The sequence below is a fragment of the Phocoena sinus genome, chromosome 2 (genome assembly GCF_008692025.1).
Source record: "Phocoena sinus isolate mPhoSin1 chromosome 2, mPhoSin1.pri, whole genome shotgun sequence".
NCBI classification, from domain to species: domain Eukaryota; kingdom Metazoa; phylum Chordata; class Mammalia; order Artiodactyla; family Phocoenidae; genus Phocoena; species Phocoena sinus.
In genome coordinates, this window is record NC_045764.1 from 174,184,115 (window position 1) to 174,210,053 (window position 25,939).

Sequence of the window (25,939 nt, forward strand, 5' to 3'; positions counted from 1 at the left end):
TCCTTGGCGTGTTGTGAAAACTTGCTTTTGCTACTCTTTCACATCAACGTTTAAACTTTTAGCAAGAGGCATAAAAGTTATCCATAACTTCTCTATTTAAAGCTTACAAAACTTTCTTTTCATTGCCTATCATATGAAGTTCCAATCACTTAGCATAAAATAAAAATTTTTATCATGTAATTTATCTGCAAACTCATGGATATAAAACCCCACATCTCACCAGGTCACTTCTTAAACTTGTTATTGGCTTCATTCCAAACCTCTAAATTAGGCATGATATCAAAATTTGACCATGTCATGAAAGGTCACATTTCCTTGCCAGATGCGTGAATTTGGTCTTGTAACTTCTGCTTCAAATCTTACAATGTCTCTAGTCACCTGTGAGATAGGATCTAAACTCCTTAGCAGAAAATACGCATTTTACTATACAATTTCTCTGCACACTGCTCTTATCAAACACAGAAACTTTTCTTAAAATCTCTTTAATGGCTGACGTCCAGATTCCTTAGCCCGACACAAAAAAGTGATCCTGTTGTTCCTCAAAATAGTGTCCAAACTTCTTAGCATGCTGTGCAAATTCAATCATATAACCTCTGTATAAGCGTAAAGTCCTGCCCTGCCTCTATATTACTTGCCATAAATGCTCCAATCCCTCAGCATAAAGTACAGACAGCGTGCGCTTGTACCAAGGGGTGCCTCCCCTGAGCTGTCGATGTGCCTTCATTATCTGGTTCATCAAATCCAGACACCTTAGCATAAAATATATTATACCAGCTAATTCCCCTGGAGAAAAAACTCTCATCAGTCACTCCTTAAGACCCTTCACTGGCTAAAACCCAAATGCCTCTGCATGAGGGTTCAAAAATGAGATCATATCCCTCCCCCGAATGAGATGCTTGAATGCCTTCAACTCTCACATAAAATCACATCTCCTTGGCATGTTATAAAAATCTGATCATATTGTCTTTACCATAAAAATCCACTCTCGTAGCTCTGCTGAAATGTGTACGTTTGATCGTGTAACTCCCCAGTTTAAAACTTTTCAAGGTTTCTTCATAGCCTGTAACATAAAGTCCCAACTACTCATCGTAAAATACAGCGTTTTACCATGTAATTTATCTTCGGACTGGTCTATAAAAACATCCTCACATCTCACCCCGTCATTCTTTGAAACCCTTTATTGGCTTAAATCCAAACTTATTAGCATGATATAAAAATTTGATCTTGTCATCCCTTAAAATAAAATTCACGCTTTCTAGCACGGTCAATAAAGTTTGATCTTGTCACTGCACTTAAAATCTCACAGTGTCTCTTGATTGTGGAATTATGGAAAAAAAATCCAAAATCTTAGCATCATATGTGAATTTTATTTTGTAATGTCGCTGCATACTCTTTATCTAATACAACAAAGCTCAGCATGTCACGCTCTTAGAACTTTTTATTGCCTAAAATCAAATTCCTAGGCACGTGCAAAAATCTCATCATGTCAGAGCCTCAAAATAAATTCCACGTTTCTGTGCGTATTCCCAATGTCGATCATGTAACTCCTCTGATCAAAGTCTTTCAGCCTGACTGTCAGCACCAATCAGATCTCCTTGGTGTGCTCTTAAAGTCAGACTCTGGCACCCTTCGACATGTAAAGTCCAGATGTTTTAGCATGATACTTAAATGTGTGCCTCTTACTTTTCTCTGCACAATTTTCCAATGTTCCCTCATTGCCTGTGATATAAAGTCCAAAGCCTTAAAACATATTTGATGTTTTTTTGCAGACTTACCTCCCACAAGCAAAAATCTCCCCATCACATTTCTTCAAACACACTGGCAAGAATCCAAACTCAGCATGATTATAAAGGTTCGATCCTGTCACTTCTCAAAATAAAGTCCAAATTTCTTCCCCCCAAACCCCAAATCTATTCATGAAACCCCCCACTTAAAATCTTTTTAATGAATTTTCATCACTAACAAAATGTCTCCCTGTCTTAGCATGGCTTCCAAATTTAATCATGGTTTCCTCAGTTTAAAACCCTCCACATGCATGTCCATAACATACAATCCAATTGCCTGAGCATGAAATGCAAATTGGACCACGTGCTGGCTATACTGAAGAGTCGTCACATTGCTCTTTATTACTTAGGGTGTAAAAAGCCTAAATTTGCACAAAACCAACATTTTGTACCGTCTACGATTCTTAGCTTCAGTTTCTTATTCCTTTCACCCTTCACTCCTCAAAGACTGGGTTTCTTACTTCTCGCCCCCCAAACACATCTTGATTTCACTGTCCCAGGTCCTTTTATTTTTTAAAACTCATCTCTCTACCTATGATTCATTAATTCACGCAGCATGCCCTGATTCTTTTTTTCCGGACCAGGCATTACGCTAGATCTCCAAGATAAAGGAATGGAGGCAACCTTGCAGAACGTCACCAGCAAAGAGATGAGAACCACACCCTTGTGTTCAATACTGTGGCGGAGGTGAGCTCGGGGTCCTGGAGGGGCAGGGCGGGGGTCTCCCTGTACTCCTGCGAGCGCCCCCTTGAAGCTCCACTGGGCTCAGCTGTCTGCCCCTTTGCAAGGGCTTTGGGCATCGTCGGAGACCCACGTACCGCTTTGGACAACCACTGTGGGCTTCCTTCTGACTCCTGTCCTCCACGGGACTACCCACCGCAGCCCCATGCAGCCCAGGGGCTGCCCCTGCCTCTCCTCTGGGCTCTCCGGAAGTAGAATTCGCAGTCCTACGAATGAAGCTGGACACAGGTTGAAGTCTCAAACCTCACAAAAATTTCTTTCAGAAATGTCTACTGATTTGGAAATTCTTAACCTTACCAAAAAAAAAAAAAAAAAAGAAAAAACCCTCCAAAATCCAGGATGATTTAGTGCACCCGGTTTGGGTTCTTTGGGTTGGACCCTCTTTCTTGCCCTCCCGACCCTCACACACAGACAGCCCAGCCTCACCACCTTCAGTACCTGGAGCCTTCTCGGTCAGGTCAGCTCCTCGCTCGCCTCTGAGCAAGTGACCCATTGGGTCAGGGCTGCCAACGTGTGTCTGTGAAGGGTTGGGTGTGGGGAGCCGGGGGGGCGCCAATCCCTCAGCGAATACCTCTCCCCGTCAGCTCACTTGCACAGTAAAGGAAATCTGATTTTAAAAATAGAGCTTGGAAGAGGAGCTGAGAGGATGTTTAGGAGCGGGGTTGAGCCTGGGGCGGGGGGCGGAGGCCCAAGTTGCTGGGGAGAAGGTAGGACAGCGAGAAAGAGGAGGGGTGAGGGGGCAAGGGGAAGGAGGGCTTCTCGTGTTCCCCTTTTCCGGCCTCCCAGACGCTGGCTGTCACACCTGGAGCCCCCTGGCTTTCTAGGCCGTCAGGTGGGCACCAGGGCTGTTGTCAGGTGAAGACCCCTCTCTGCCCTGCGCGGCCTCAAGGCTGTGCTCAGAACCAGTTGGGCTCGAGGGACACAACCGCCGGGTCTTGGGGGCTCGGTCGTCTGGAAATGAGTGTCTTTCATGTGCTGCTCCCTGCACTGCCCCAGTCCTGCTGGTGGCATGGATGGAATGGGGTATCACGATGCGGGTGGGCGCACAGGGGCTCTGGGCGGGCCACAGGCTGTTGTTAGTTATTCTGTTAAACTAATGTCAAGGTCAAGTTGTGCCCTTAGCAGGCTGAGCCTGGGGGTCCTTCTTGATTCCCCTGGTGTGGACCAGTGGACGTGGTCCCTCTCCGCATTCAGTTGCTAGTTGGGAGCAGAGGAGAAGGGTGGTGGGACTTCTAAGGGTGGCTCCCTGAGGGTCCCAAGAGTAGCTGGGATTGGGTCCCGGGTCCCAGTGGACCATGGGACCTTCAAGGGCTGCTGGCCTGGCAGAGCTCAAGTTGGGGGTCCTCCCTTCCGAGACCCTGCCTTGGCACTCAACTCCCTGACTTTCGCTAAAGACGCCCCTTGGGCCTTACAGATAGGGAGACCCTTCTCACCTTGGCCCGAGACAGCTGGTCTCTGTTTACTCCCCTTTCTTCCCCTGGGGCCTGGACAGAGGGTCCTTGACTGTCAGGCCCTCCCCGGGCCTCCGACATAACTGGGGACACTAAAAGGGGGAAACGGTGACTCAGGAAGACAGCGAGTTATGGCAGAGCTGGGGCTGTCCACCTGGGCTTCACCTCCACCTCCATCCTGGGCTAGGTGGAGGTCTCCTGGAGAGGGTTCCTGCAAGCCCCTCGCCTCCCCAGGCCGTCGAGGTGAAGGGCAGTGCCCCTGACCCAGCAGTGTTCCCTCCGATGCAGCAGTGCCTGTCCTGCCACCGCTTGACTGACAGCTCCGGGGGCAGCTGGATCCCTCTGACCAGAATAACCCGGGGAGGGGGAGAGTGCCACCTGCGGGCGGGGCCCAGGAGAGGGTCACGGGGAGAGTGGCCTCCTTCTTGGGCTGCCCCAATCGGCCCGGGCCAATTCAGTTGGTCCTAAGGCTGCTCTTGCCTTTCAAGGCAAGTGGGCAGGGCAAGGAGCCCGTACCAGCTGCCAGCCTGGGGCCCACGCTGACTTGCAGTCCTGCCTTTCTCCCCCTGGGCCCTCAGTTTCCCCACATCTGCAGGGAGGCTTAGGCTGTGTGTCTTCTCACTTGTGCCCTGTAGTTCTGGGGTCTTGAGAGGAGACTCGAGGGGTGACCACTGGCAGGCGGAAGGTAGTTCCACCAGCCACTCTTACAAACTGGGGGGCTCTCGTACTAGTTCCACAGTTGGGAACACAGGCTGGGTGGCTTCTTTCAGTGTTGGTCCAGGTTTGACAGCTGGGCTGGGAGGGGTCTTGGTGGACTTTTCCGCATCTCTGGTGGGCTCTCTCTGTGCCTGGTGTGCTGTGGCTTCAGGCCTAGGAGCGTGGGGTCTGGGGGCGTGCAGGGCATCTTGGGCCGGAGTGGGAGGCCGAGGCTGGCCTCAGCCTCCCCATTCACATAATGGAAGGAGCACGGCCTTCCCAGGGGAGGTGGGCGCAGCAAGCCCTTTGTAGACTGTGAAATGCTACCGACGAGTCAGGGCCTGTTATTTCATTAGGAACTCTTACGATGACTACTTTTAGAACACCCGCTATAATTGGAATGGTCAGACAGACTCAGACTGTTTCACGCATGGTGTCAACTTTAATTTTCCCATTAACCCTGAGAGGTGATGACGCCCTGCCTTGCAAGTGAGTGAACCAGAGTCCAGAGGGTGGAGCGGCTTGCCCAGGGAGCCGTAATTAGCGGGGACGAAGGCGCTCGGATCCAGGTCATTGAACGCCCCGGCAATAAGCCGCCCGTGACTGGAGCTACTGAGGGACGGGGGGCGGGGGGGCGGTGTAGGGTGCAGAGGCATGTGTCCTCCAGATGGGGGTAATTAGCGCTCATTTATTAAAATGGGTGTTTCACCGAGTGCTGCTCTGTGTCAGGCTTGACCCTGGGCACAGGGCCCTAATACTGACTTCGTTCCTTATCGGTGGGCGTGTTCTGGTCTCACAGCTCTAACTGGGATTCAGAGAGCTCGGATCAGGAAGGAAGAGGCGAGAGGCAGTGTTCAAAGCCAGGCTTAGGCTTTCTTCCCTGCACTGGTGGACTGAGGGGCAGGAACCGATGCCCTGGGTGCAGTGGGCAGTGGCCCATTTGGGGCCCCTGAGGACTGGAGGGGCCCCTTGCGTTTCATGGCCCGACGGAAGCCCAGACCAAAGGAGTGGGACCTCGGTGTCTCCCCTCCGTCTCCTCCTCGAAAATCTCACTCACGCGGTCATCCCCGACTCATTTTGGCTGGTTTGGTCGTGGGCAGAGGGACAGGACAGCTGGCCCAGGACCTGCTAATTATAGCCGCTCAAGTATTTGAGCAGAGCTATGGAGTCCTCCATGTCATGGTTTTTTTCTTGCAGGCAAGCCAACCCTTTAACCTCTCTTCCTGAGCGCTGGCCCAGGCCCCGTTCATTGCCCAGGCCCCCCAGGGGGAGGTCAGCATGAGGTCCCCACCCCAAGTCTTACCTTTGATGCAAGCGATCAGTGGCTCTGCTCCTGTCCCGTCAGCTGGAACTTTGCTTCTTTCTAGAAAGTTATTGGATAAATGGGTTTCTTTAAGTATGAAAGCCTAGGTTTGGGAGGTGCATGCGCTCTCCACAGTAGCACCACAGTCCACTCACAGCCTCTGTCCTGCTTTTCTCATGGGACTGTATCACGTCATGTGATACAGTCCCCCCATCGCTACGTTTGGGTCCCTCCGTGATATTTCTTGAGCACTTACTATGTGCCAGGCACTGTTTTCATTCCTCTGATCCTCAGAATACCCCGTCAAGGTGTTAGTTATTATCCCCATTTTGCAGAAGAGGAGCCTGAGGCCCAGAGACAAACCTCAGAGCCTATGGGTCGATCTCACTTCTGTAACTGGGACTGACCCAGGCCGCACATCTCATCGGTCTCAGGGCCCGCATGTCAACCCAGCTAAGGTCCACACTGGCGGCACTTGGGTCCTGCCTTTGCTCTGTGACACCTCAGCTCTCGGCAAGCCCCCTGTTCTTGCTGGACCCCTGTAGTGTTTTGTTCTGCCCCTGATGTCAGTCTGCACTGGCTACTCCTTGCTTCACCCCTCCCCCTTAGCACACAGTAGAGTAGGGCCGCCGGCAGCAGGCGAGGCCCGGGGCAGCGGCTCAGAGAGGTGGCCTGCGCCTCTGCCAGGGGACCTGGTGGGCATTTTCTCTTCTCCCCTCCCAGGTGGCGGAGAGGTGAGATGGCGGCTTTCTCCAGGAAGGGAGTAGATGCCTGGCCCAGGATCGAATAGAAAGGTCTGAAAAATGATATTTTTTAATCCCTGATTTGTACATTTGAACAATTTGTAAATGTGTAGAGTCCTCAGGAGGGAACTAACTCAAGCCCTTTGTTCTGCAGCTGAGGCTCTCACTGCCCCCGGTGGGCAGTGAGTCGGTGCATTCCCGAGGCCAGGGTGTGGCCCAGCCCTGGCCCCCAGGATGGCACACTTGCCCAGAGGAGTGTGAGGCCCTCCTAGGCTGACCTTGAAGCAGACCAGGTACGTATGCCCTGCTCTGTCACACTGACAGCCTCTTTGGGAGGTAGGGCCCTCAAAGACTGGGGACCCTATATTAAGATAGTAATATAATTAAAAATCCAGGACGACACTGTTACTCTTTTCTGTCCGTTATACATCCCCCCAGGGAGATGTTAAAATCTCTCACCGTAATACAGAGGGATGCCTACAGCTGGGGTGTCCGTGATGGGGGCTTAAGGGGTCTGCTCGGGGGGCAGGAGAGGGTGGGCTGCCCTGGGAGGAGGTGGGTGGCCTTGGACTATAATTCCCCTCGCCTGCTCTGGTAGGATGGGGACAGCCATCTTCAAGTGTCGCCTTGACGCTTTTAATGAAGTCAACTATAAAATGCCTGGCACATATTAGGTGCTCAGCATATGCAAAAATGGTTCTTCTTTCAGGTGGATCTGTCCCTTAACTGTCCCTTTGAAAGCCCTTCTCATTTTTGTAGAGTCCAGAGGGGAACAGGGAGGGTTAGACAGGTCAGCGTTGGGTACAGAGGGCCTTTTCTTGAGTCAACCCTGTAACTTTATTGGTATTGTGGGATTTATGTAGCCTTTCTGAGGAACGAACTTCTTCAGGTGGAATGACCTTGGTCCGGAGGCAGATACAGGTAACCTGGGTACTGCTGTATTTTATTTTTATTTATCGTAAAAATCTTTTGTAGCTGCAAAACTATGACAAGCATCTCAAAGCATTCACCAGGACCAAACCCTGTCCGAGATAAAACACCATGTAATAAATAGCGGAGGCTTACGTGCGGGAAAGGTGATTAAGCGCCGGCAGAGGGCTGGCTAACCTGTACTCACATTTCTTCCGCCCAAAGTCGTGGTTGAAAATAAGTGTCTGCCTGGCAGAGGGGAGAGAACTCAGAAGGTCCTGCCTGTGTTAGCTTAGGGAGGGGGAGACATTAACCAGCTAACTAGTCAGTCCATCTGTGCACAGGGAGGCCAGGACAAAACCTGATTTCAGGCCGCTTTGGGTTTCAAGTTGGCTTAGTTTTGTGTTCTTGGGCTCGCCGAGCCTTGATGTCTTGATCTGCGGATAAAGGGTCTTCCCAGTCGCACACTTAGTTTGTGCCTGCGACAGCTGGAGGGGACCTGGGGAGCCGGGTCTGAAGCTTACTGTGCAAGCAGGGGTTGGGGTGCCTGGGGGAGAGAAGGGGTTCTGATGGGAAGTCGGGGTGCGGTGTGCTACCCGGGACGTGAAGGGGGGCAGGCAAGGACCTGCAAGTTTGCACCCCATTCTCAGGGAGCTGACATGTTAGCCACACCCCCTGTTGGTTAGAACTGGGGCATGGGCAATGTGACAGCTGTGGGTTCCGCCCGGCTGGGAGGCTGCCGGTGCACGTGGGCTACAGGGCTGCTGCTCCCCAGAGGATCCCGTGTACCCTTCGCCCAGGACTGTCTCGTGTCACATTCTCCCGAGTCCTCATTCTAATTAGCTAATCCCTGAGAACACGGACCAGGGCATTAGCTTTAGGGCCTCTTAAAGACCAGAAAGGAAAGTCCTCCCCGATGGGTGCCTTGCAGACACCCGCCCCGTGGCTCTGGAGGGACTTGGGGCCTGTGGGTGGCTCAGTCACAGCCAGCAGGCACACACCTGCTGGCCTCATGTCACTGACACGCCACTCGGAGGCCCAGGGCTCCAGTTTTAGAACATAGAAAATTCTGAAAAGAATGATCTGGGAGATACAATAAATCCCTCACGTCTGCAGACCTTGTCTGGGGGAGATATGCTCACTCCTGATCCAACAGTCAAAATGCTCTTCCTTTTGTATTTGTTAAAAAAGAAAAAGCTAAAAGCTAACAGAAACCCCACACACAAACACAGCAAAGCAAAACAAAACCCACACACAAAATGTTTATTTTAATTATGCAAGAAATGCATTGATAATTAATACGCTCATTACGGAAAATCAAACACTGCGGATAAAAGCTAAAGCCATCGTCAACTCCTTCCTCCATCCCAGTAGCGCCCCCCACCCCCCAATCACCACCATTTTAACTCCTGTTGTCAGAGTCAGGTGTCTGGTTCCAGACTTCTTTTTTTTTTCCCTGTGCATTTGCATATATATCTAAATAGACCTCTCCAATATATGATTTTTTTTTTAACGTAGACTATATCACCATGTACATTTCTTTTTGCACAGCTTGTTTCTCTTCACTCAAGAATGTGCTTGGAGATCATAAAAGATAAACACCATTCCTTATAACAACACCTTAGTAGCCTGTATTCTGTACACACTGAAGTTGAGTTCACCACCTTGTCGCTGTCACTAAAGCTCCGGGTCCTTCCCCGGCGGGGCTGGCTTGTGGAAGCAGGTGTAAGTAATTGCCAAGGTCTGGATTTGAGGAGTGGGCTCACAAGTGTTTATGACATTATTACAAATGAATATATGAATGCATAAATTAGCAAAATAAAAGCAGGACATGCCTGGACCAATGATGAGAAAGTGTTTGTGAACAAAGGATCGTGATTAATCCAGCTCTGCGCAGAATACTGAGGTCCATTAAAAGACAATAGGTCTCTGCTGTTTCATTCTTTTTAAGAGCTGTTTAATATTCCGGGGTGTGTTTGCACCATTGTTGATTAGAGCTTCCTCTGTTGTTGAAAATCCCAGCTGTAAGTCTGCTGGGGTAGGCCAGTGTGAGCCTATAGATGCTTTGGTCAAAGTCCTAGTCGTCGGGGTGGGTCACGGGTCCATGTGTGCTCGTTACATTATTTAAGAAAATAAATAAGAAAGATAACATAAAATAAAAGAGGTCCTGGCATAGATAAATGAGGAGAGCATGTCACGAACCGAGGTTTTAATTAATATGATTTTGCTGAACTGACGCCTGCTGAAAAAGATCTAAGCCGTCCTGTTTTATTTTTGTTGTTATTGCTAGCGACCCTGCAGTGAGCATTCTTGTAGCTGAATCTGTAAACACGTCCCTGACTGTTCTTTTGGTCTGGCTTCTTAGAGGTGGGATAGCTAGATTAAATGGTTTGCAGCAAAGTTTATTTTCACTGAGTGATCTTTGTAACATGCCGTTTTGACCTTGTCGCTGTCTTGCTTTAAATCCTCCATCTGACTTCCCGGAGTGTCTGGGACGTGGTCCAAGAGCCTTAGCCTGGCATGTAAGACCCTTCAGGGTCTGGCTGGAAGCTCCCCAGCCTCGCGCCCCCTCCCCATGCACACACACACACACACACGCACGCACGCACACATATGTGTGCTAGGCACACGGCAGCCCCTACCAGCTACCCTCTCCTCTCTGTGTGTGCCCTGCCTTTTACCCTTCAGGGCTCCGGCCAAGCCGTCCCAGCCAGCTTCCCCTCGGAGCTTAAGACAAGGCTTGAAATACTCGCTAGGGTGAACCCAAATTTAGAGGCACCGCTGCCCCCCCAACGCCTCATGCTAAAGTTCAGCAAAGCATAGTCTGTGGAATCGTGATGACTCATTGACACATTTGCCTCATCTAGGAGAACGTTTTACATTTTTCTCGAATTCGTGAAACTGGCCACATGTTAATCACCCCCTTTCCTTTGTCCCTTTCCAGTGCCCTTGGCTCCCATGTCGCCTGGATCCAACTTCCCCTAACTGAAAACCGCCTCATATTCCCCCGGGCCCATGGGCAGCTTCAGAGGACTAAGCTGTATGCTCTGTGGCGCTGGGTGAGTCCTCAGAACGCCGTCACACTACAGATGCACACCCGGGGGGCCAGGCTGGCATCCCCACCGCCCCGGGCCGCTCTGTCCCACCCTCCTGGGTGCGCACGCCAGGCTCCCCCAGGCCCTGGAACCCTGTGTCCTGGGGTGCATGGGCTGGGGTGCTACGTCTCAGGGGTGGAGTGCCAGTGATGGGTTCTCAGAACATAATTATATCCTGGAAACGGGTGATTGCATCTTCTGTGACCTGCTCCTTGCCAGAGAGAAAAGGGGGTTCTGGAACATGAGAGGGAGCCATGACGTAGCATGTGACAGCAGGGGTGATGGTGATGCCCTGGGGAGGGGACAAGGTTAAGAGTGGTGCTTCTACCTTTGAGACATGGTCATGTTCTAGAAAGAGCACAGGCTTCCGGGTAGAGGGGCCGTGACGCCAAGTCTGCAGCTCCCTTGGGGCAGAGGACTTCAGCTGCTTATTGGAAAGCACAGGCGCACCAGCGTGTTCAGGGTTTTGGTCCCCTCTGTTTCCCTGGGATTGGGGACGGGTAGGAAGCACCCCAGGAGGGCGGCCATCTCGAGCACAAACCTGGCTACAGGGCAGACATAGAGCTGTGTGTCTTTGGCAAATCTCCCAAGAATTTCTGTGCCTCGGTTTCCTCACATTAAAAGAAGGAATCATAATCGCCCACACAGCGTATTGAGCGGCTGAGTGAGACAATAGTACAATTAAATCACGCTGCACCGTAGCCGGTATGCAGTACCCAGCAAAGCTCAGCAGCCTGTCCCACCTCATCCTGCCCGAAGTCCTTAACCCTGCGTCCAGAGACACAGGCAGCTCCTTTTGAGGGCAGAGAGACCCACAGGGGAAGACACAAAGGCCAAGAGGGCGAGTGACCGGGGGCGGGAACGGCTCTGCTCCTGTCGCCCCAGTGCAGACACCCTCCCAAGGGAGACGCGGGCCTTTCCTCGAACCCTGGGGAGCTGGGGAAGGGGCTGCCCCCCGCCAGCTTTAATTGGGTTCTCCTAAAAAGTTTGGCGATAGTTTATTTTATTTTTTTATAAATATATATAAAATGTCAGACTGCTCTTCAGGCAGATTTTTTAGGCTTGTATTTTATAGACTTTGGCAAGGGCAGTTCGGAAGAAACAGTGGTTACAGTCTAGAGAGGTTAATAATTCCTGGAAAAACTTCTAGCTAAACCTGGCTTCTCCTAAAATTCACAGAAACTGCTCCCTGGGCCAGGCCCAGCCTAAATGAGGTTTTTGTGCGCCAGTGCAGCCTTACCTAGTGGGAGCGTGACTCGCCTTTTACACAAAAGTGAACTTCCTCGGCCACCAAGCACAAAGACCCCTCTCTCCTGTATTTTCAGTTTATTTACTCTGGAGCACGGGCTTGGTCAGACACACGTCTCACACCGGGGTGTTTCTCTGTGCTGTTCGTGGAGCTGTCCGTGCCTCTAGCATGGAGCCCCGTCCATCCCTAATGTCCTCGTGCCTGGGTGAGGCTCTGTTTGTGTCTGGGGCAAAAGGAACCGTTAGTGGGAATCCCCTCTCTAGCCAGGCTGCCCCGTGGCCTCTGACCCGTTAGAGATTTGGGCAGGTGACTTTTCAAATCCACACCAAAGCTCTTTTGAACCCTTTGCTGCTACCCGGATCAGGATCCGGTATTTGCAAAATTTCGCACGTGCGTGATTTCTTCTGCCGCATCCCCCCTCCCCTGCCCCACCTCCATGTGCTGCCGCAGAGGCTGTGACGCACTTGTAAATGCTTTACCAAACATTGTCACATCGACAGTTTCAAAGCCATCTTTTAATTGATTGAAACAACAGCAACGACGGAAAACAGCCGACACCCCCCCGACACACCCCCACCCCAGGCTCTGAGAAAGCAAACAGTTTCTCCCAGGGCTGCTCCCAGCTCCTGAGCCGGGCACGGCGGGTCAGTCTGTCTGTCTGTCTGCGGAGCCAGCCCGCACTCTCCACCTACGGCACGATGCTGCCCCCCCCCGGCGGGTCAGAGCAGCTGTCGGGACCCCGAGGCTGGCAGGACTGGGACCGTTAGGCAGTTGTGACGAGGTTGCCATCCCTGGGTACCTGGGTGCCTTTGTCGTCTTACCCGAATCTTTCTGCCCTGTGGAGGTGCATCCCTGCCCCCAAGGCTTAGCGAGGGCAGCCCGGTCATTTCAGACAAGGAACCCGGGCTGGTCCCTCAGCCAGCCTGTCTCTCTCTCTCTCTCTCTCTCTCTCTCTCTCTCTCTCTCTCACACACACACACACACACACACACACACACACCACACACACACACACACACACACACACACACGTGTGTGCGCGCGCACTCAGTGCCTGCGCTGGGAACAAAGACAAGAAAACTCCTTTAGAAACTGCAGAACAGAGCCTCGTCTAGTGCAGGTCCCCTGATAAAGGCCCCATCCACCCAGAGTTCCTGGGAACTGAGCCCCCATGAATGGCCCTGGAGGGCCAGCGCCCGACATCAGCGTGGGCCGCATTCATCAACATGCAGGCCCCTCGGCCCCGGCGCCGGGTGAGGGGGCTTTCACGAGTCCCCAGAGCATCCAAGTTACGGTCCAGCCGCCGGCCGAATCCGGGGCTGCGGCCCAGCCTCCAGAAAAGGGCCCTGGTTTTCCCATGACCGGGCCAGCCCCTCTACTCACCAGACCCCCATTACTTCTGTCCTCCCCACCCCAGCCAGAAAGGCTCCCCCCAGTCCTGTGCACCAGCCTGTTGCCCCAGAGAGGACCCGGGCCAGCCTTTCCGGGCCTGGGAGCGGGGCGGGTGCTTGGCCACTCCAGGTGGGCTGGCCCTTGAGACGGGGAGTTGGCCGCAGGACAGCTCCCCCCTCCCCCGTCCGCCCCGCACTCACCCCCATCCTCCGCTCCTCTCCCCTCACTGCCTCATCGACACAGAAGCGCTCCACCTGCCATCTCGGTGCCTTTGCCACTGAGCTCGGGGCAAGGGGCATGGGCGAGTCTGCCCATCCTCGCTCTGACCCCAGCCTGCCTTCTCCGGGACCTACTGCTGCAGGAGCGTCTCGAAGGCCTAGACGTGCGGGCTGCCAGCCCGGGCAGGGAGCCGTGCTGCAGCCTCCTGGCCAAGTACCGGCCTGCCTCTCTCTGCTCGGATGCCTCCCGTAACAGGGAGCTCCCTCTCTCCCCAAGCAGCCCGCTTGGGGCTCGCACACCGAGCTGCTTTGCCGAGCCCTCCCGCTTTCTGCGTCTGCCTCCGCGGCTCCGACGCAGCCCCCTCGCCCCCTCAGCCCTCGTCTCTTTGCAGGCAGCAAGCTCGTTCTCAGTCCTCTCTTTTCCGTGCTCGGTAGCGAGCCCTCCATCCACCGTGGGATCAGGCTTGGGGTCCCCTGGCCCCGTCCGATCTCGGCCGTCTACACCTGTCCCGGGGCGCCTCTGCTCCTGCCCGCCCGCATCAGGGACGGAGCCCTTTGCCCTGCTGTTCTGCACAGAGCCCAGGGGAGGGCGCAGGTCTCCCCTCCCGGGTCCAGCTGCTCTGTAGCTATCTGTTAAGTGGCTTCTGAGCCCTCTCGGCTTTTTATGGCCCCTTTGCCAGTTGCCAGGGAGAACGCTCTCTATGCAAACCCCCTGCCTTTTCCGCAGGAGCCACTGGCGGCCGGGCCGGCCCTGGTCAGCCCGCAGCGGCGGCAGGCGCCCGCGGCGGGGTTGGGGGCTCCCAGGCTCCGCTCCCCGCTCTCTAGCTGGGAGACCACACGATTCCCCTTTCTTTTCAGAGCCTCGGTTTTTCCTCTGTGAAGTGGAGATGAGAGGGGCCCCCACACCGGCTCGAAGGGAGGCTAAATGAGATAAGAGTAGCCCAACACACATCAGAGAGTTCATCAGTGCTCGTGGGGTAGACGGTGGGACCCGGAGAGGACGCCTGCGTGTAACAAGTGTCGCAGGAAAGAAGACAGTCTGGCCTTTGGAGACTCTGCTCCGAATACAAACAGGAACCTCACCAGGCAGAGACCCCTCTGCCGGCTCCATCGCACAAATCAAGTCAGCCAGAGGAAGCCTCTGGCCTGTGAGCTCACAGTAGATGCAGAAGGCGGCAGAAAAGACGTGCAAGCCCACATCTGCCTTTAATAGAGCAAGAATTCGCACTTCTACAGCAGCACGAGGGGACCCTGGGGTAAGGCAGAAAGGAACATTTTTCCCGGCTGCTCCCTAGAAGGGTCAGCTTAGACGGCGGCGTCTGGGGAAGAGAAGCCCAGTGGAGTCCAGGCACCCCACAGACTGTGGGGTGCAGTCATCCTTCTGGGCACTCATTCTCCAAACCAATGCAGAGCACCTACCTTCCTGGGCCCAGACCCGACTGGAAGGCTGGACACGGAGCAGTGCCGATCGGCCGGCTTCTTGTCCTCGAAGCTCAGTCTGGGGTGGGGGGAAAGAGACAGGCAATAAGTCACTGTGAATCAAGTGATGAAGGGGGGATGAAGCAGCTGAGATCACGGAGTCCTGTGTTCTAGGGGACAAGCCCTGAGCCGGGCTGTCTGCCTAGGACTTACCCCAGCAGGAACTCTGAGCACCAGCCTCAAAAATCCCCATTTGATTGATGAAGAAACTGAGACAGGGAAAGACAGAGTCCCATACTCACTGTCTCTCAGCTGGTGTGAGGCCGGGCTGGGATGGAACCCCAGTCCCTCCGAGGCTCCCCACCACACCCTGCTGCTGAAGACAGCTCAGCGAGGCTGTGCTGAGTGCTGGGGGGGTGTGGGTGGGCAGGGGATGGATTGATTAGTTATAAGCACCTCCCAGTGGTGCTTGAGATCTCAGCTCCTCTGTGGCCCAATCCGTTTGAAGGGCAGATTCAAAATTAGGTGGTAGCACCTACGGGCAGAGGCTTATGAAAATGGCATTATTAACCTGATGTGGAGGGGGCCCTGCCCACCTCCAGGCAGCTTGCAGATAGAGGGGGCTGGGGCTTGTTTGTGTGGACGGGGAGTTGGAGGGGAGGGAGCACATCGGGGGGCCCATCGGGGCTGCCTCCTGGGGAGGACTAGCTTTGGCGAGGATGAGGGCCTGCTGGCTGAGAGGGGCAGCCCTCTCACTCAGAAAAATGCCCGAGCTGGAGCCCCCTCTCCAGGGCAGGATCCCCTGCCCCTTCTCCGACACAGGCTAGGACGATGGGCCCCCTTCACCTCAGTTTCCCCATCCGTGTGAGATGGAGATGAAAACCATCGTCACTGCAGGGAGAGCTCCGGTCCCACACCTTCCCTCCAGCCCCCTACCGTGGTGGTGACAGTCCCTGGACACCTGTCTGCCTGTCGGAGAAGTACTCGACAGGAGAGCTCCAGATCCGGGGGGGGGGGGGGGGGGGGGGGGGGAGGGAGGGAGCCACAGGGAGAGACGTGGAAGGGAGGAAGGAGAGGGGGCTGATGTCCCCAACTCAGAGAGGCTGCTCTGCGTTGGGCAGGAGTTGGGCTACTTCAGATTTGTGCCAACTCACGGTGCAGTGGAATCAGACAGTCCGAATTCTTCAGACACCAGCCAAGCGTCTGTGGAGCCCCCAAGTGCCACAAGGGGGCTGCCTGGGCCACATTTTTAAGCCCGGAAAGTGAGGAGGGGGAGACAGACAGTGGGGATCGGCGCTTTTTGCTTTTGCAGCGGCGATTTTGATTTCCATTGCAGCCCCGATGCGTGCATGCGTGCGGGGGCCGGGCCCTGCCCTGGGCTGGGGGCAGCCAGGAGGGGGTGGCCCACCCTACCTTGGGGGTGACTGCAGGCTGCGCCCCTCCCTCACCGAGGGCCGAGCTGCAAGGCAGCAGGCTGCCGGGAGGGTCCAGGGAGCTGTCCGGTGGCCGGCTTTCCAAAGTGGGAAAGGAAGGCTGCGGGAGGGAGCATTTCCTGGAGGGGCAGAGGGTGGAGTGGCGCCCAGGAAGCAGACTGCGCAGAGGGTCTGGCAGCTGCAGGAAGGCTGGAGTGGGAAGAGGCGGGGGGCAGGGATGAGGGGCCCCGGGGGTCTGGGGAGATTGGTGTGGACCTGGGCTGGAGCGTGAGCCAGTTTCCAGTGATGTGACTGACAGAAAAGAGGGAGGCTTTGGTGGGGCAGAGAGGGACCGAGGATGGTGAGGCCAGCTTGGCACACAGTTTTAGGACAAAAACCGCCACCTCTTGTCCTCCCAGAACGAGCCAAAAAATAAATAAGTAAATAAAAGCATCTGACAAGCTAGACAGCTGAATCCTTCCCAGCCTGGCTGAGCTGCTCCCAGGGAAGGAGTCTTAGGTGGCCAGCGCTGCCTTGGAGAAGGGAGGCTTCTGCAGGCCCTTTCAGAGCCAGAAGAGGTTGCATGGGGCCAGGAGGACCTGCGGAGCGGGGTAGAGGGGCCGGGGAGGGGGCAGCAGGGCCTAGGAAAGGGATCAGCAGGCCCCGGGGGAGACAGGAGGGCCTGGGAAGGGTCTGGAGGGTCTAGGGGGGCAGGATCGTCTGGAAGGTAGGGGCTGGGGTAGCAGTTGGGGGCCTTGCTCTGCAGTGCCTCGCACTTTCTCCTTCATCTCCCCAACTTAGAATGGTTTCCTTCCACTGACCCAGGCCCCCTTCTCAGCCCCTTTCCACTTTGAGGCTTTTTTGTTTTTGCCTTTGGATCGGCTCCCTAACAGGCTCCAGGATTTAGCTGAGACCCTGGGCCCCTTTGCTCTTTGAAAAGGCTTCCCCTCTCCTACCTCCTCAGCTCCTGCACTTCAGTTTTACACGATGATTTTAAAAACCTTTAATTCTGAGAAATTTCAAACAGCACAAAAGTAGAGAAAACGGTACCTATTTTCATCGCAATTAACACCGTTTTCATACTGCTGCCGCCATCAACTCTCAGCCCCTCTCATTCTATCCAAACCTCATACTGTCCTTCTACTACCCCCACCGGCCCCCAGACTGCTCTGAAGCAAATTCCAGACACGGTGCCCTTTCCTCCAGCATTCTTCAGTGTGTATCTCTAAAAAAGAAGGACTCTTTTCTGTTTTGAAAACATAACCACAATGCCATTATCACAGTTAAAGAATTAACAGCGTTTTCTTAATGTCATCCAATAGCTGTTCAGCATATTCAAATAGGCCCCAGTGGACTCATAAATTTCCTTTACAGCTGGCTTGTTCAGATCAGTGCCCAAATTCTCTCCTGCACTTTCAGGGGGCACTGGGATTAGAGAAGGTAAATGCAGTTACAAATCCAGGGGTTTGAATATCTAGTCTCTCTCCTTAAGTGAGTAACTCAACCTCAGCAAACTTTAGTTTTCTCACAGAAAATGGGGCAAATTCTGGGTCTCTGCTAGGGTCCTTTAGAGGATTAGAGATAATGCATATGAACCCCCCAGCCCTGTATCTAATACATAACAGACACTCAGCAAGCTGTAGCCGCTAGGATTATTCTTTTTTTCCTGGAGACTTCTAAAGGGGACTTGGGCTGGGGTAGACAAATCAGAGTTGGCAATCGTCCGCAAAACAAAAGGCTCCTGGCAGGCCAGGCCCCCTGAGTGATTAAGACAGTACGTGCACCACATCCCAACATGGCAGCCTGCAGCCCAGGGGGCTGGGACCTCCCAGCTGGCTCGCAACTCAGCTGCCCAACCGCAGACAGTAGCTGCTGCAACTGGGGACCCACTGGGGATCCCACAGGTTGCCAATCCACTAGATGGCAATCTCTGCTGTGAGTCCAGGGGGGACCACTACCCCAACCTGCTCTGGCCACCGCCCAGCTCTGGGTGCCGCAGGGGGTTGCATGCCACTGAAACACTGCAGATAATTTCTGAAAAGCATTTCTCAATATGTCATGCAAGATACAGCAGTTTTCTCTCTGCGTAAATCCCAGCCTGATTGCACACGCAGAGGGAATGAACATTTCATGATCATTTGCTCAGGTCAGGTGCTGGTATATCCACTCTCTCTTTAAATCCTCGCCCCAGCTACGTCTGATTTCCCTTTCTTTTACAGATGAGAGGACTTTGAGAGGTTAGTGACTTGTCCAAGGTCAGTTAGGAAGCAGGACCCAGGATTCCAATCCAGGTTCGTCTGTTTCCTCTGCATAATGGAAAGGCAGAGGACGGATGTTAGGTCTGTCGGATGGATGGAACCCTGCATCGGGATGCAGTAGAGAGATGGCTCCTGGCTGATGAAGACTGGTGAGATGGGTGGATGAATGAAAGCACAGACGGTGGATGGATGGACGAATGGGAGAGAATAGTCAGTTTCTCACCAAGATCGAAGGCTCACTTGATTTGTGGAGAGAGGCTTCCTCTGAGTGGAGCTTGCTGGTGAAGATGTGCTGCTTCTGAGCGCACTCACTGGCTCAGGGGGCTCTGGGACAACAGGTGGGCTGCCAGCCGATAGGGACCAAGTTCCAGTTCTGGTGCTAGAGCTGCTCAGTTGCAGCTCTCGGTCCCAGCTGCTTTCACACTCACTGAGAAACAGAAGACAGCCTCCTTTCCACTGACTCTCCTGGGTGACTAAGCCCTAAGCCCGACCCCACGCTCAGTCTTTCTCTAGTTCCTCGGCATAGTTTTCTGACCTCTAAATCATCAGAACCACCCTCCATGATCGCAGTTACCATCCTCAATCAAATTAAAAGGAAACTGAGGTTTAGAAGTGGTAAGTGCCTTGCCGCACATCGTGTAGGGACCAAGTGCAGAACCAGGATTTGAACCCTAGTCTACTCTTCTAACAAACCCATACCCTTTTCCCATTTGCTTTCTCTGTGACCGTGCCTGAAAAAGTCTGCACTCCTTGGGGTTCACCCATGTCAGACTCACCTTCCCGGCCTGTCAGGGAGCTGGCCTTCTACCCCCCGGACTTTAAATTTATTTCTCAAGTAACACCTTCTCTAGTTTATCCTACTTGTAGCTATCACACACGCAGGGATCAAACGTATCACTGACCCCTGCGGTACAATTATCAAGTTACAACTTAAATTTCTGGTAGCTCAGATTCGGACTGAATGCTCAGAGAAGCGGATGTAGACTCTAGAGCCCAGAAGGCTGCAAGGCAAGGAGAGAGGGAGTCAGACAGAGGGCTGAAGGGCAATTCAGCTAGTGTCCCCAAAGACCTGGCTTAAATTCAGATATGTTTCGATAATCTGCTTATGGGCTAAGCCATGTTACACACATCCAAGATGCTCAGATTTCAGTCCCAGCTCTGCCATGTACTAGTTTCGTGAGTTTGGACAAAGTGTTTAATCTCTGTGCCTCAGTTTCCTCGGTTGTAATATGGAAATACCAATAGTACCTTATTAATGGGTACTTGAAGATTAAATGAGTCAAACATTTAAAGTGCTTGAAACAATGCTTCCCATTTGGTGAGATGCAATAAATATTTCATTATAATTAAAATTATAATTGTTATCACTGTTTTCCTTGAGATGGCATATTTAATATCTCTGACTGGTAAGAATCATTACCCACTTTTTACAGACAGCTGAGTAGGTGCCTGTAGAGGTGTATGAGACTTTGCCTTTGGAGAGGGGAGTCAGTGAAGTAGAAATATAAATTTAAGACTAGACAATTTCAGTTCTCGTTGTAGAAACAAGAGCTATACGCACCAATTGGACATGATCTGTCTTATAAAAGATTAAGCCCTGGAATAGGTGAAACTCCTCTGAAGAGATTTACTTGAGGGTGTTGAGAGTTTTAATGAGGTTGGATGGGAGTTGAGAAGAAGCTGAGTAGTTGAAGGGCAAGATGAAGAATTACAATTCTCTTGGTTCAGCTTCATGGCTTCTAGAAGCAGTGGGCAAGTTTCCCATATATGCTCTGACCAAACTTGTTTCCCTACATTTTTTGGGGGGGATGGGGGTGGGGGGTAGAAAATAGCCACATTAGACATGTTTCTTGTTTGGTCTTTTGAGGGTGGCCAGTTGGAACAAAGCATAGTTCTTTCTAGTTGAGTCTCACACCATGTGGGGCATGAGGATTGGGTGACCCGCTCCCATTCCTGGGCAGAACATTTGCAACTTAAGCCTAGGTGGCGTGTGACTGTGTGTGAGGGTGGCACCGGGGGTGGGGGGTGAGGGCATTTGGACGCCCTAACAGCCAGGTGACAGGAGATGGGTTTAGCATCTCTGCTGACTTGCTGGGCCACGTTGGGCGGATGATCCCAGCATGACCTGATCCCAGAATCCGTGCAAGTCCTGTGGGAACTGACACCACTGCATCTCCTCCAAGAAAGTTTACTTATTCATTCAGGATTATTGGTACATCCTGGAAATGCCCTGTGCCCCTGGGGATGCCTGTGTGGGAGGTGAGACAAGCCCTCCTGTTTGCCCACACATGCATTCACACGCTCACCTTGTAGGCTGAGAGTCAGGTATCAGAGAGCAAGAAATGCCCCCAAAATGAGGCATTGGGGCTAACTGGGGAAGAGACACTGGGGCCAGACTTCCCGCACTGGCTACCTTGCTCAGCATCTTCCTAGCTGTGTGCGACTTCGCTTAACTTCTCTGAGGCTCCATTTCCTCACGTGTAAAATGGGGCTAATCATAGCTTTGCTCAAATATCACCTTCTCAGTGACACTTTCGCCTTCTTGTTGCTTTCTATCACTCCTTTTTTCAGCGTTCTTTTTCTCCATAGCTCTCATCACCATCTTATATCCTGTATGTAGTACTTGTTTAATTTGAATATTGTCTGGTCCTGTCTCCACCCACAAGGAAGTTAGCTCTCAGATTTTGTCTGTTTCATTCATTGCTGTCTCCCCCAGCCTGTACCTGGCACAAAATGCATGCCCAAAACTTTTGGGGGGATAAAAAAGAAAGAGATGCTGTTGAATTGTTCCCATCCCAGAGTATTGTCAGTGCCTGCAAAGTAGGCAGCATGGTGCCGGGTGGAGTGTTCATTCAGTGAATATTGGCTAATTTTGATTATTATGTCTTCTTCACAGGACTGTTGTGGGGATCAAACAAGATAATGTATGCGAAGGCATTCTGTGAATTCTGCGTGCCCAGGGCAGGAGGTACAGCATTAATGATCCTCTGCTACTTTGAGGGGACTTACACTTAAACTTTATGCTTTTCATTTTCACACCACCTGGGAGGGAGGGAAGCCTGAGAGATCACTGCCCCCTGAGGCTCAGCACGGGGAAGGGCCTTGCCGGAGGCTCACAGTGGGCTCAAGGCAGAGGCAGGAGACTGCGCTGGGCTCCCCAGCCTAGGGGTCTTTCTACGTCTCCCTTATGTTAAGTCCCCACTTGGGTATATGTATGTACATATTACATTATATATACATCTACGTAATGGAAGTATGTTTTAACTTGTCGTTTATTTTTTATTTCTCGTGCCTCAGAGTTGCTCTGAGGCCAGCATGCTGGGCACCCACCAGGACAGTCTGGGAGGGTAGGAGGGAAGCTGGCTGTGTCTTGTCAGTAAGGGTCACAGTTTTTTGGTTTCTGGGAAACAACGTGAACGTCAAGAATCTCATGGCATGGACTCCTCTGAAGGCAGCCCCATTTCATGAAATGAATTTTAGTTTTCCAAAGTGCATCCCTTAGTTGGATTTCTGTTTTCCAGGGCACTTGTTTAAGCTTTGATGCCGGGTCCAAAAAGAACAGATCCCAACAATTTCCTGCCCGAGGCCCATCCTTTCCGAAACACTCAGCTTGGCCTGAGCATCGAGATCATTCGTTTCTCTAATCAGATGGGGGGCTGTTGGACCCGCAGAGTGGGCGGCGTGGGGCGGGGGAAGGGCAGGGTGAGTGCAGGGTGGGAGCTGCTTGAGGAACGGTCGGTACGCACCCTCACGTTGGACCCTCGAGGCTGTCGCTGTCCTCAGTCGACCAGTCGCACAAGTCGGGGCACAAGGCAGAGAAGCCAGGTCACGTCTCTGCAGTTACACAGCTCACGAGTGCCTGCTGGGGTGGAACCTGGTCTGTCTGTCTGTCTAGCACCACAGCTGCTGCAGAGGAAAGAAAGATTTGGGGGATGGGCTCAGAGCCTGGGCTGGGAGTGGGTGGGTGGGGGTCACCTGACTGACTTTGGCATGAAAATAATAGCTGATTCTGCTTAAGGACTAGGGCTGTGACTGCGGGTGGGAAAACAGGCACAGAGAGTTTGGTTAACTTTCCTGATGTGGCCCACCTAGTCAGGATTTGAGGCTGGATTTGAGGCAGGCAGTGTGATGCCAACATATGTGCTTTAACCACTGGCCCACAGTGCCTCATGGCTGTGAGCACAGATTAAGAGGGCACGTGGAGTTCAAGGATCTGGGTTTGAGTCCTTCTACCACCGCCCTGCTGGGTGTGCTTGTAAGTCAATCATATGTATTTAATTCTCCCTCTTGACAAGGCCCTGCAGAGGCCCAGCCAGCCACTGAACCATGGAAAATATTTTTTAAGAATACGTATGTGGTAAAATTTTACATATATGAAAGGGGAAGGGGAGGGTACACAGGAGATTTGAGAGGGATTATTTAAGGTAGAGGGCAGCAGGGGACTACGGGGTGGAGAACAGGAGGTGGGGTCAGTGCATGGTTATTGTACAGCTTTTAATAATCAGTAAAATAAGAGAGGCATGTCAGGAGCAGGAATGAGAGTGGGCTGCGAACCAAGGATTGAGATTAATTCTCCACACCCGAGGGATGTGAAAAAAGAGATCAGAGTGGTTTGTGGTCCTTCATTTTATTGTTAAAAAGTATAAAAGAATAAAGAAATACTGTCATAATGGCCTTGAGTAGCTCAAGGGTGAAAATGTGTTCTGCATAAAAGGTGGTGATGAATCCAGGTCTGCTAACCTGACATTAACGAGCAAAGAAGGTCTGGGCAATTTTCTTCCTTTTCATGGGGATTTGTGTTCCATAGAATGGGCACACTGGAGTTTCTCCGCTGGACAGGATCCTGGCTCTGGGGAAAGACACTGTAGGCAGGTATAAGCGGGGATTCATGGGTGCTCGCTGCATAGTTACAAACGAATGAACGCACAGATCCAATTAAAGAGAGCCAAGCTCACACCACTGATGAGAATGTGTTTTCAGACAAGTGTTATGAGTAAGCTAGTTCTACACAACAGTAGTTATTAAAAAGAATAGTACGAACACCAATAGGTTCTAGGCTGTTGGGACTGTGGGTAGGAAGCATATTAACAGGTAGACAGAACAGTCATTGGTCTTGGGCTGAATGGTGGCTTCAGGTGTTCTTGATATATGGTTAGGAATGAATTAGATGACAATAAAATACATGACAAAATGAAAGACAGCCAAGAGCAGACCACCAAAGATCATGTTTTATGGCTTACGGCTTAAGGTGAATCCATTTATGGACAATGGTGGAGTACTTAAAACAACGAAACCAAAGCTCTTACCTCTCTTACCATTGGTCTATAAGTACTAATCGATGTTTCTGTTGTGGGTTAGTGCTGAGCTCCTGTGTGGTTACTGTGTTTCAAAAAATAAGTAAAAACAATAAAAAAGACAAGTAGGAAACAAGGATGAGATTATATCTGGAATCAAAGATGATTATTACTTCAATTCTGCATAGCCGAGTCCATTAGGAAGAAGATCTGGGCTGGTTCTTCTGAGTTAGAAGCATAGAGACAGATGCTTGTAATAGCCATTATTCTTGTTTTCGATTAGGGTGGTGAATTCATACATGTTTATTGTAATGAATACGGTTATTAAATGGAGAAATATGTACAGTGAGAGCTATGCTTGGGCCAATGAGGAGACTGTGTCATGTGATTAATACTATGCTGCCCACCCGACGGCCGTTAGAAAATATCTAGGTTGTTTCATGCTTTTGAATATCTGCCTTGTGTTCCACAGAATGGGGGCCCCCCGACGGCCGTTAGAAAATATCTAGGTTGTTTCATGCTTTTGAATATCTGCCTTGTGTTCCACAGAATGGGGGCCCCCCGACGGCCGTTAGAAAATATCTAGGTTGTTTCATGCTTTTGAATATCTGCCTTGTGTTCCACAGAATGGGGGCCCCCCCGACGGCTGTTAGAAAATATCTAGGTTGTTTCATCCTTTTGAATATCTGCCTTGTGTTCCACAGAATGGGGGCCCCAGAGTGGGTCTAATGACCCTCTGTTGATGAAGATCTTGGCTGTGACTTCTATGGGAAATGAGCCATGGACCAACCGACGTGAGTGATGGTTAGTGTTGTTTTACGGTTGGGTGGTTGGTTGATGGGTGTGTATGCGCTATTAAACATGAATGGACACAAATAAAATCAAAGGTGTCCAAGCATAGACCAACGATGAGACTCTGTCATGAACCCGGGTGATGAATCTCCTTTGGCATAACTGTCAGCAAATTGAAAAATAATATAACTGGGCTGTTCTCTGTGTAGTAAATGAGCAGATAAAAACAAATGATTATATATGACTCATTATGTTAATTTTATATATGTGTATGTATAATTACATTATACATTAATAATGTATGTTTATATAAATATAATTGTTACTTTTTCTTATTCTTGGGGTGAATGGTATGCCCAGGTATCTTTACTGATTTATTAAAAAGTAAAGGATGCATGCATAAATAAAATCAAAGAGGTCAAGCGTGGACTAATGAAGAAAATGTATCACGACCCAAGACTTATGATTAGCCAATTCTGCAAATTTGAGGGACGTTAAAACAACAAAAAAATTCTGTACTATTTCATGTATTTTAATAGCATTCTACTATTTATACACTACGGTTTATATAAACACTTTCCTGTTGGTGAAGTTTAGACTGTTAACTCAGAGATGCACATAGAAATGAAAAGAATTGGTAGTTTATTATATTTTGGGGAAGATTCATGGGTGTTCTTTCAGGATTTTTTAAAAGGGATAAATAAAATTAAAAAAGGCAAAGCACAGACCAATGAGGAGAATGTTTCATACACTAAGGCTGATTAATTCAATTCTACACAAGTGAGACTCATTAAAAATGATCCAGGCTGTTCATTCTTTGAAACGGTTCCTTTCTGTTGCATGAAATGGACACACCATAGTTTATATAATCATACAACATTTATGAGAATTTTGATTCTTATTTGGGTGGATAAGGTAAATAAAATGTAAGTAATAGTTGACATTCTTAAATCTTCAGCTGGAAAGTGGCTTAAGGGTGTTGATAAGTAAGTAAATGAATGAATGAACAAATTAATGAATAAAACAAGAGGGCATACATGGGCCGATAATGATTCATTATTCCAGAATTAAAATTATTCTAATTGTGTACATTCCAGGTCCATTTAAAGTATGTGTTGGTTAAGGAGCAGATATTCATTATTCCTGTTTTTACATGGTGGTGTGTTGCATGTTAATTTCAGTG

General features: G+C 51.1%; 3 long non-coding RNA genes and 1 other non-coding gene across 4 annotated transcripts in view; all 4 read left to right on the forward strand.

Moving 5' to 3' along the window:
- Positions 1–2,294: 2,294 nt before the first annotated feature.
- LOC116749410 lies at positions 2,295–7,002 on the forward strand. Its single transcript, XR_004348605.1, has 3 exons — positions 2,295–2,471; positions 6,699–6,769; positions 6,873–7,002. It is a non-coding gene; the product is annotated as an uncharacterized LOC116749410 (long non-coding RNA).
- A 2,220-nt stretch (positions 7,003–9,222) lies between these two features.
- Positions 9,223–14,977, forward strand: LOC116749407. Its single transcript, XR_004348602.1, has 3 exons — positions 9,223–9,352; positions 10,572–10,686; positions 14,440–14,977. It is a non-coding gene; the product is annotated as an uncharacterized LOC116749407 (long non-coding RNA).
- Positions 9,464–9,540, forward strand: LOC116750275. The gene has a single exon (XR_004348971.1). It is a non-coding gene; the product is annotated as a small nucleolar RNA SNORD112 (small nucleolar RNA).
- A 6,586-nt stretch (positions 14,978–21,563) lies between the features above and the next one.
- Positions 21,564–25,939, forward strand: part of LOC116749403 — a 66,815-nt gene continuing 62,439 nt past the window's right edge. The window contains exons 1-2 of the long non-coding RNA XR_004348595.1: positions 21,564–21,638; positions 24,669–24,768. This is a non-coding gene — a long non-coding RNA (uncharacterized LOC116749403). The remainder of the gene's footprint in view (positions 21,639–24,668; positions 24,769–25,939) is intronic.